This window comes from Panicum virgatum, chromosome 2K, assembly GCF_016808335.1.
Source record: "Panicum virgatum strain AP13 chromosome 2K, P.virgatum_v5, whole genome shotgun sequence".
Lineage (NCBI taxonomy): Eukaryota > Viridiplantae > Streptophyta > Magnoliopsida > Poales > Poaceae > Panicum > Panicum virgatum.
Window position 1 is genome coordinate 43446306 of NC_053137.1, and position 11606 is coordinate 43457911.

At 51.6% G+C, this 11606-nt stretch overlaps 1 pseudogene across 1 annotated transcript; it reads left to right on the forward strand.

Annotated features, from left to right (window-relative positions):
* Positions 1–604: 604 nt before the first annotated feature.
* Positions 605–11583, forward strand: LOC120678807 (annotated as a pseudogene). Its single transcript, XR_005676812.1, has 8 exons — positions 605–1059; positions 1814–1954; positions 2055–2420; positions 7132–7237; positions 9984–10120; positions 10268–10360; positions 10719–10919; positions 11060–11583. The product of XR_005676812.1 is annotated as an uncharacterized LOC120678807 (transcript).
* The last annotated feature ends 23 nt before the right edge of the window (positions 11584–11606 follow it).

Consider the following 11606-nt stretch of genomic DNA (forward strand, 5'->3'; position numbering starts at 1 on the left):
TCTCTCTCTCCGGCCCCCGCCCCTCGGATCCGCGGCGTCGGCCGCCGCCTCTTCCTCTCCACCTCGCCGGCCTCCGTCTCCTCGGATCCGCGGCGCCGGCCGTCGCCTCCTCATCTCCGAACCACCGGATGGCCGCCGCTCCTCAGATCCGTGGCACTGGCCGCCGCCTCCTCCCCTCCGAACCGCCAGACGCCTCGCCGGCCGCCGCCTCTTCGGATCCGCAGAGCCCGGCTGCCGCTTCCTCATCTCCCCCGCCGGCTGCCGCCGCCGCCTCGTCGGTCGTCGCCTTTGTTGTCTGCTCCTCGATGGGCTTCGGGCAGCCCGAGATCCGCTGTTGGGCCGGGCTGTCTCGGGCTGGCCCGGCACGAAAGTGGCCCGTGGGCTCGTGCCTGGGCTGTCAGGGGAGCCAGTGGGCTAGCACGGCACGGCCCGTTAGGTTATAGGGCCGGGCTAGGCACGGCCCGCTAAAGAGCGTGCCAGGGCCGGGCCGGTGCCAGGGCCGGGCCGCCCGAATGGCCATCTATAGTCGAACCCAACCAGACCCCCCAAACCCATAAGCCACGCAAGCAAGCAGCGACTCCGTCCGCGCACGCCGCACGGCACCTTCCCCCTCCCCTCCCACCCCACCACCGCGCAAGCGTGCCGTCTCGCCGGGAGCGCGCCGGAACAGGCGGGAGGCAGGCAACCCGACCGCCGCGCCGGCGATGGCGTGGGCGGAGTCCCCACCGCGGGGGCACCACCCCGCCCTCCTCCCCCTCCTCCTCGCGCTCCTCGTGGCGTCCGCCGCGCTGCCGCGGGGCGCCCGGGCGGTGGAGCTCGGGCTGAAGGTGCCCTTCAGCCCGCGGGACGTGCTGCCCGCGGCAGGTGGCGTGGCCCGTGATGAACACGCTCCACAACGCCGTCGACCTGCTCCCGTCCTTCGTCGCCGCCGTGGCGCCCGGGGCGCCGGCGCCCGCGGCCTGGGGCGGCGCCTGCTTCGCGGAGAACGAGGCCGCCATCGAGCTCACGCCCGGGGACCGCAACGGGACCGACGTCGGCGGCGCCGTCCTGCGGCTCAAGGTCCCCCATCGCTCCGCGTTTATTTTGTCGGAATTGGGCGGAATTGCTTCAGACTGCTGTGCCATCTAGTGAGATGAGGTACAGGAGTGGGTAGTGTTGACGACTGTTGACTTAGGTGGTGTTATGAGCAATCGCTTCGTACAAGAGTTGGTTGCATTAGAGAACTAATTTGTTGACAATTAGTATCTTGAATCGCTTGTGTCTGTAACTCTGGATGGATATGCTTGATTCATTCTGGGTGGCAAAAAGCTGTGGGTTGTAATAATCGAAACATTATGTTTTGTTTCTGCTGGGTCTAGAGAAAATTCTTGCCTCATTAGCTGATTATTATAGGGCTAGTGTTGTTGAAAGTGGAGTGTGCACTTTATCTCTGATGTTTCCTTTTTGGTGGATTTCTCATGTTGGGTCTAAATATCCCTAGCTTTTTAGTGAACTTCCTAGTGTAGATTTTATGATTTGTTCTTCTATTATTGAACATTGACGATTGTGTTCATGTTATTGTTTCCATTTCAGTTTTATGAAACCAAACTATTTATTGTACTATAAATGATTTGATGTAGTCTAAGACTCCTTCAGAAGTCTAAACCAGATTGTACTACAAAATTGCACCTTGTTATATCGACTAATTCCTTGTTTACTTTTTTTTTGAAATAAAAATTGCTTGTTTACTTAATCTGCATCTGGCCAGTTCATGAAGGTTGGTAGTTATATGATCATTTTGCCATAACAAAGTGTTTTCCCTTTGTTTATGCAGATTGCTTCAGCTCAGAGCTGGACATGCATGGATCTCTATGTTTTTGCGACACCATATAGGATAACATGGGAATATTATTTTGCTGCTCGGGAACACACCCTGGAGATTAAATCATGGGAAGAAGAAGCGGAATTGGAATATGTGTGTTGTCTTTCTGAAAATTCCTATCTAATTTCAAAATTTTCTATCCTGTCGAATTTATCTTATTCTTAGCAGTCTAATACTTTATGTTTGTGATCAGGTGAAGCAGCATGGCATCTCTGTTTTTCTCATGTCATCTGGAATGCTTGGAACTTTGCTATCTTTGATTGATGTCCTGCCTTTATTTTCAAACACTGCCTGGGGCCAACATTCTAACTTGGCCTTTTTAGAGAAGCATATGGGAGCCTCATTTGAGAAACGTTCCCAGCCTTGGGTTGCTAACATTAGAAAGGAGGACATACAATCTGGTGACTTTTTGGCTCTATCAAAGATTCGAGGTTGATGGGGTGGGTTTGAGACATTGGAGAAATGGGTAACTGGTGCATTTGCTGGGCATACGTCTGTTTGCTTAAAAGATGAAAAGGGTGATCTCTGGGTTGCGGAGTCAGACTATGAGAATGACAAGGTATGTTACTTTAATTTCATCTTCCAGGCCTGATTCATGTTATCTTATGGCTGCTTTCATTATTAGCAATTCTTTGTCTTTTCATGATCAATAATCACAAAATCAGTTCCACTGGTCATCATTCTGAATATAATACGAAGACAAATCTGTTACGCAATTGAACTTTTAGCTCATCCCTTCTGGTTAAATATTGATTGAGTTGAGATGAGGCTCAAACTGTTTTCTGTGTTTGTATGATACTCCATACTTGAATTAGCTGTCGTCCTGGGGGAGTGAAACGTTTTCATAAAGCCCGTCGTTCTGGAGGCGCTGGCCAATTTTTGGACTCCTTTGCCCCTGCATGCGCTCGTTTCGACTGCCGCGCTCGTCAGAGCATTGATCACATTAATCACGGCACTTCGTTTCACTCCACCCGTTCGGCGCACGCATGCAAGACGGCATTAATCGCCCTCTTCCTTTTTAGCGTTCTGCGCACACATGCAAGACGACATTAATCGCCGCACTGCATCATCGCCGGCTCGCCGCCCTTCCTCGCCGCACCGCAACAGTTACGTGCTCGCCCCCCTTCCTCGCTGTTGGTGTATATGTGAGCCCATGTATAGAGGTCCATCTAGAGGCCCATGTATAGGAACTATATATCCCACCCTTCTAGGGTTTGGAGGAATACATCCATTATTCTCTTCTACATGGTATCAGCTAGCTTTCTCCCTCTTCCTCTCTTCCTCCTCTAGCTGCAGCCGCCGGCGCCGCCCCTCCTTCCCTTGTCCTCTTTCCCTCCCCTGCCCTCTGCTCCCGGCGCCCCCTCCCCCGGCGCAGCATCCCCTGCTCCCGGCCTGGCGCGGCAAGGCTGAGCGGATGATTCGCACGACGAACGACGTTGTGTGCACCCTTCTGATCCAGGCCTATCTGCCCCCGCGCTTCTGGGCTGAGAGCCTCCACACCGCCACCTACTTGCTTAACCGTCTTCCGTCCACTGCTTCTCCTGCTCCCACTCCACACCACGCTCTTTTCGGTACCCCTCCTCGCTACGACCACCTTCGGGTCTTCGGGTGTGCGTGTTACCCTAACACCTCCGCCACCGCTTCTCACAAGCTGGCGCCCCGCTCGACTCGTTTTGTGTTCCTTGGGTACTCCCCTGACCACAAGGAGTACCGATGCTTTGACCTCACCTCTCGCCGCGTCCTGATCTCCCGACACGTCGTCTTTGAAGAGTCGGATTTCCCCTACTCCACATCTTCCACACCTTCTCTTGACCACGAGTTGGATTCACTGTTTTCGACTGACCTGGTGGTTCAGCCACCGTTACCTGTCTGTCCTTTCCCTACAGATTTTCCTGGTACATCGGCACCGCTTCCGGTGATCCCTGCTGCGCCGAGCGCGGCCCCGGTGCCCGCGGTCGCGCCACGCGCGGCCCCCGGAGCTCCGGTCGTGCCGCGCGCGGACCCAATGTCTCCTGCTGCACCATGCGCGGCCCCGGCACCTTCCCCTGCACCTGCGCGGTATGCTCAGCCGGTGCAGGTGTACCGGCGTCGTTCGGCGCCAACACCGGCGCCGCCGCGGTACGCTCAGCCGGTGCAGGTGTACCGACGTCGTTCGACGCCGACATCGGCGACACCTCCGGCTCCGGAGGCTCCTGCGATGCCTACACCGGAGCCGTCGCTACCGCCGCCTCCTCCGGTTCCCTCTCGAGCCGAGCCGGCGGTGTACCACCCGCCACTCATCCATCGGGATCCTCGGCATATCCATCCCATGGTGACTCGGCGGATGGCGTCTCAGGCCGCGACTCTTTCCGCCACCGAGGGAGAGTCGCGGGTCTCTCCGATACCCTCCTCTGTCCGTGACGCCTTGGCGGATCCTCACAGGCGTCGCGCGATGGAGGAGGAGTACGCGGCTCTTCTTGCCAACCAGACGTGGGACCTCGTGCCGCGTCCGTCTGGTTGCAATGTGGTCACCGGCAAGTGGATCTGGACGCATAAGCGTCGGGTTGATGGCACACTGGAGCGCTACAAGGCTCGCTGGGTTCTCCGGGGGTTCACTCAGCGGCCTGGTGTGGATTATGATGAGACCTTCAGTCCAGTGGTGAAGCCTGCTACTGTGCGCACGGTCCTCTCGCTTGCGCTCTCTCGCTCTTGGCCTGTGCACCAGCTGGATGTGAAGAATGCGTTTCTTCACGGCACTCTGTCAGAGACTGTCTACTGTTCTCAGCCAGCGGGATTTGTGGACTTGAGTCGTCCGGATATGGTCTGTCGGCTCAACAAGTCCCTCTATGGTCCGAAGCAGGCTCCACGGGCTTGGTACTCTCGGTTCGCCACATTCTTGCTGACTTTGGGATTCACCGAGGCCAAGGCTGACACTTCTCTGTTCATCTACCGCCGTGGGGATGAGACTGCCTACCTGCTGCTCTATGTCGATGACATTGTGCTCACCGCCTCCAGTTAGCAATTGATTGAGCGTGTCATCTCCTCTCTGCAACAGGAGTTTGCTATGAAGGATCTTGGTCGGCTCCACCACTTCTTGGGCGTTACTGTTGAGCCTCGCCCTTCTAGCCTGTTCCTTCATAAGCGGCAGTATGCACTCGACATTCTAGAGCGGGCTGGAATGACTGATTGCAAGCCATGCTCCACTCCTGTCGATACTTAGGCGAAGCTGTCTGCTGATCTGAGTGATCCCGTGGCTGATCCTACTACCTACCGGAGCCTTGCCGGTGCCTTGCAGTACCTGACCTTCACCCAGCCGGATCTCACCTATGCCGTTCAGCAGGTCTGTCTTCACATGCATGATCCCCGGGAGTCTCACCTTGCTGCACTGAGGCGTCTCCTCCGCTACCTCTCCACCAACCCCGTTCAGCATCAGCGGACGAAGCATGTGGAGATCGACCTACACTTCGTGCGCGACAGGGTCGCCATCGGCGATGTTCGGGTACTCCATGTCCCGACCACCTCTCAGTTTGCCGACATCTTCGCCAAGGGACTACCCTCCTCGACCTTCTCGGAGTTTCGCTCCAGTCTCAACGTAGCAGGTGGTTAGTTGTGGCTGCGGGGGGTATTTGCCATTTGTACTTTCTTCTTGTCGGTCTTGAACACCGCTGCGATGGTAGTTCAGACTGCGGGGGGTGTTGGCTTTCTTGTTGTCTAGTCTTAAACACCGCTGCGCCGGTAGTTCAGACTGCGGGGGGGTGTTGGTATATATGTGAGCCCATGTATAGAGACTCATCTAGAGGCTCATGTATAGGAACTATATATCCCACCCTTCTAGGGTTTGGAGGAATACATTCATTATTCTCTCCTACACTCGCCGCACAGCAGCGTCGCCGGCTTGATCGCCTCCCTTTCGCTTGCGCTCCAAACTCGGCGATGGAGGTGGCGCCGGTCTCGTCGGATGAGATGGCACCACCGGAGTCAGAGATGCTGCTGGCGCCGGACTCTATGGACTCGTCCATGGAGGTGGCTCCGGACGCCATGCTGCCGGACTCGGTGGCGGACTCTGCAGACTTGGCAGTGGCCGACTCCATGCTGCCGGACTCGGTGGCGGCGGACTCGGCGGCGTACTATGCAGACTCGGCGGCGGCGGACTCCATGCTGCTGGACTTCGTGCCGGACTCCGTCGAGGCGGCGGACTCGGCAGCATACTCTGCAGACTTGGCGGCGGCGGACTCCATGCTGCCGGACTTCGTGCCGCACTCCGTCGAGGTGATGCAGTGTCCTCGCTGCGGCATGTTCCATTGCAGTATGGAAAGACAAGAAGTGGAGAAGGCAAGACTAGAGCACGGCACAGATGGAAATAGAAGAGGTTGAGATGCAAAGGGTGGAGCACCGGTTAAATAGGAAGGGGTAGATGGACTGACACCAGAAAACGAGAGCGCGCACGGTGCCATGCAACGAAAAAAAGCGCCAAAAAGAGCCCAAACGCACGGGCGCTTGCTAAACAATTGAAACCGAGAGCGCGCAGGGTAAAAACGCAGGCGCGCACGGCCAAAATACGCACGCGCATGAGCACCAACGCACCCACACCCAACCTAGGCACCCAGCTAGCGCCTAGCGCCATGCAAGCGGGCCTCAGTGCCATGCAAAAAAAAAGTGCCACCAAACCCGACCCAGCCAGCACCATGCTAAAAAAAGTGCCACCAAACCCGACCCAGCCATCAACCCCTCGCATCGGGCCGCGGAGGACTAGCCACTCGAGCTACGAAAGATTGCTGAGAATGTGGCATCCTGCATCCGCAGGGTATTTAATAAGGGCAAAGTAGGAAAAATACACCCTAATTAATGACTCCTTGGTAAGCACAATCATGTCCGAAACGACAACTAATTCAACTATGGAGGGAGTACATGTTTTGGTTCTCTTCTTTAAAAAATTTCTTGTCCTTTTGGCATCTTTTTTTTTCTTTTAGAAAAGGGGCTCGCTACTGTCCTCATTGGAAGCTTAATAAGCGTGCACGTCCAGGTTCGAGCCCGGATGGGTGAGCTCCCCACCGGGAGTCTCCACCAACTGAGCTAGGCTCGGTCTGCTCTTTCTGGCATCTTTGTCAGTCTATTGGTGAATTCTAGAGTTATTGTCTGTTTGTCTTGGGCATCTGATGCAAACCACTGTCACTGTTGGCCAATAAACAGTTTTTCCTCAGAAGCTTGTACCTGGTAAATCATGCATTTTACTCTAGTACAAGTGTTTCCATCTGCGATATTTCTGACAATAATCACTTGGAAAACAACAGGGAGAAGAAGTTATTGCTATAGTTCCTTGGGATGAATGGTGGACCATGGCACTGAAGGATGAATCAAATCCTCAGATAGCCCTTCTTCCATTGCATCCTGATGTACATGTGTAGGGTCGAGATGGCGGACTAGAGGGGGGGTGAATAGTCCTTTCTAAAACTAATTGCGCCGGCTAACCGAAACTTATGCGGAATTGAAACTATTCGCTTAGCCAAGACTTCACCCCTCTAACTATGACTCTAAGGCACCTCCAAAAAGATCCTACACAAAGCAAATGGAGTGCCAAGCTAGTAAGAGCTCTCCTATCAATTCTAATGCCAAGTCATACAAGCCTAAATACTAGTACTTCACAAACCGGGGGGAGCTCCTACACAATTCTAATGAGCAAAAGCACAAAGCCAAATCTAAGCTCACTAGATGCTCAAGGACAAGGATACACAATCCAAATCCAAGAGCTCAACTTGCTTAGCTACACAATCTAAGTAAGAGTAACTAATTAAGCTACACAAGCTAACTAGTTACACTAGATCTCTACTTCTAGCTACACAATCAAGAAGATGATTAGCAAGCTACACAAGCTAACTAATCACTAGAGAGCAACTACACAAGCACAAGATATAGATGAATGCAAATACAAGGCTTGTGATTTGGAGAATGCAAACCACCGAGAAGAGTAGACAAGATTGACACGGTGATTTTTATCCCGAAGTTCACTTGGTTGCCACCAAGCTAATCTCCGTTGAGACAAGCTCCAAGGTTGCCGCCGATCCTCTTGCTAGTGGTGACTCTCAAGTCACACTCTCCCACGTGGAGTGCTCACACCGAGCTCTAGCACATGATCCGGCCGGACCACTTGTTGCTCTTCACATCTCGCTCAACTAGAGTTGCTCTTCGCGGCTCCCGCGGGATGAGCACAATACCCTTCACAATCTCTTCTCCGGAGCACCGCACAATCTTCTTGCGGGCTTCAACGGAGCCTCTTGCCACCAAGCCGTCTAGGAGGTGGCAACCTCCAAGAGTAACAAGCACACCGGCTTGCAACACGATCACCTAGTGCCACTCGATGCAAACTCTCAAAGCAATCGCATTAGAATCGCTCTCTCACTCGATCGGATGATTACTATCAAGTTAGAGTGAGTAGAGGGCTCTCAAGCACTCTCACACATGGACACCAAGTCCCCAAGGTGCTCAGCCACCTCAAATGGCCGGCCACTCCCTCTATTTATAGAGGGAGGCCCCAAACTAGCCGTTACACTCAAATCCCGTGAAAACAGATTTTTCGCGGACTGTCCGCCTCACAAAAACCGGACTGTCCGCCATTCAAAACCAACGGCTAGAACTGCAATGATTATGTCTCAGAGTCGACCGTTAGAGCCCCGGTCGGACTGTCCGCACCCCTGGGGCGGACCGTCCGCGGTTCAAAACTTCGAACCAACCGATTTGCAAACGTCTCTGACTAAATCTGGAAGTGACCGGCGGACTGTCCGCTCCCCAGGGGCGGACTGTCCGCCGTTCAAAACGTGAGCACACACAGAAACCGCAGTGTTTCTGTCCCAGAATTTTCAATAGGAGGGGGACCGTCCGCCCCCAAGGACCGGATGGTCCGCAGTTCATTTTGGACACCCAAGACAGAACTACCAAGTTTCTGCGCCCGTTTCAGCTTTTAAAGGCGGACCGTCCGCCCCCATGGACCGGACGGTCCGCAGTTCATTTTGGACCACCAACAGAGCCAAAAACGGTTCTGTTTGAGCTCATCCGAGATAACGGCGGACCGTCCGCCCCCTTGAGCGGACCGTCCGCAGGTATATTTCCAGCAGAAAAGTATTTCGGTAAAACGGTCATAACTCTTAGCTCCGAAGTCCAAATTAGGTGATCTTGGACTCTATGGAAAGCTAATTCAGAGGGCTACACAACCCAACTGAATACTTGATCCAAAACACAATGGATCAAAACAGTATTCCACTCCAAGAGACCACTTAATTTCCGGAGAAAACCGAAAAACCTTTCTTGCTTCCCAAAGTTGATCAACATCAACTCCAACTCTTTCTCCTTTGCAAATGTGCCAACACCACCATGTGAACAACACCATGTGCATGTGTGTTAGCATTTCACAATCATTTTCAAAGGATTTTCACTTGATTTCACCACGCCACTCGATCCTAGCAACATCGCAATGTTAGATCGCTCAAGTGGCACTAGATGACCGATATGCAAACAAGTTTGCCCCTCTTGATAGTATGGCCATCTATCCTAAATCCAGTCATGCACTTCTCTACACAACCTTTGACCGGTGAAATGAAATGCCCTACAAGTCATACTTTTGCCTTGCGCATTTCATTTCATCTTCCCAAATGTTGATACCACACAAGTACCAAACTCCATCAAGCCTTTTGATCATCATGAGTCAACACTTGGCTTGATCTTCTTTGAATGATATGATCCGCTCTATATTATCACATGACCTCTTTGGTCCATCGATCTTGACCTTGCTCGCTCTTCACCGTTGCCTCGGTCCATCGGCGCCAAATCTTGCCCAAGCTTCACCGCCTCGCGGTCCCTCGCTTGAAGCCTTGACTTGCCCTTCTCCATTGCAACCGGTTCATCAAGCCAAGCCTTGTCTTGATCTTCTCCACTTTGGTCACATAACTCCATGTCATGTCTCATATGCAATGAGCTCCTCGATCACATTATATGAGCATAGCATCAACCCTTAGCCATTTCTCCTCCATGGCACATGTTGCTCATACTAGTGTCTTTGTGTGGACTAATCTCATGTGTATCTCAACATAAACACTTATTAGTCCACCTAAGTTGTCACTCAATTACCAAAACCAAACAAGGGCCTTTCAACATGCCAGATTCAACGAAAGTGCTGCGTGGGAGTATGTCCGGAGCATGGTTGGGAAGCCTTACGGCTATCATAACATGATATTTAGCTGGATTGACACAGTAGGAGATAATTATCCACCTCCTCTTGATGCTAACCTGGTAAGTCTTTGTTGATATCTGGAAATATTAAATTAATATTTCTGTTTTATATTCATATTTATCTCCAGTGCTGTGCTACTGTAATACTTCTGAGTCCATGCATGATTTTATTTTCTGACACCTCAATTTCGCCAACACTGTTTTCAGGTAATGGCTGTTATGTCTATGTGGACTAGAGTACAGCCACTTTATGCTGCAAACATGTGGAATGAAGCCCTTAACAAACGCCTTGGAACTGAGGTTTGTAAAGTCATGTATTTTAAATGAACACTGTTTCTGTTAAACCTATGGATTTAATTGGGCATTCCAATTTGCATTCCAGTGAGCTGTGGTGGTACTGGTACATACTTACATGCTGCCACTGTAGCTAACTTTTTTGATATAATATCTACTTGGGCTACGGCCTATGTTTATTGATGGGATATGGAGGTTGACTGCACTTTGTTGGGCTTGAAATATGTTCATTTCAGTGTTTTGCTCAAACTGAGATAGCTTATCAAAATGGATTTCTTTTTCTCATCTTAACTTAATTTTCCTGATTTAGTTGTTACAGCTATTTTCAGTATCAGATTCATAAGCATGTATACATTTCGTATAGGGTTTGGACCTTCAGGGAATCATTATAGAGACGGAAAGACGTGGAATGTCTTTCGATCAGTTGCTCACCATACCTGAGCAGGATGAATGGATATACAGTGACGGCAAATCAACCACCTGTGTTGCCTTCATTCTTGCAATGTACAAGGAGGCTGGGATATTTGCTCCTTTCACGGAATCGATTCAGGTCACCGAGTTCACAGTAAGTGTTCAAGTAGATGCATGTCCACACATTTCATGCTCACTTTTTTTCTCTCTCAGTACATTTCTTCTAGTTGATTTTACATCGTTCACATTACCAAGTCTCACCTGCACTGTTTGACTCTTTTCTTTCTGCCACAGATTCGGGATGCATATATGCTGAAGATTTTTTATGACAACCCTGCCAGGCTTCCAACTTGGTGCAACACGGAGTCAGACAAGCTTCCCTTCTGCCAGATCCTCGGAGAGTACAGGATGGAGCTGCCAGAGTACAACACAATAGAACCTTATGCGAAGATGAACGAGAACTGCCCATCCTTACCCCCAACATACAAGCGACCTGCACGCTGCTGACCGTGAGATTGTTTACTTAGCTTGCTGAAGCTGTTATTTACCCACTGGAAGTAGAGTTGTCCTAAATTACGCTGTAAATAAATGTCGCATATATATAGATATTGGGTAGATGATGGTAGTTACAAGTAATGTACGTGTTCAGGTTTCTGGCATCATCCGAGCAGTTATGGAGCTCCGGAGCAGCCAAAGAATGTTAGGCTTTGCCCGCTTGGATCTGAAGTTTGTATACGCAGAACATTATTACTTGCCTGAGCACAGTGTTCTTGCTTATAAAGTGTGCACTCCATAGAAATAAATATGCAAATGCAATACAACTTTGGTTATTCTGCATGTG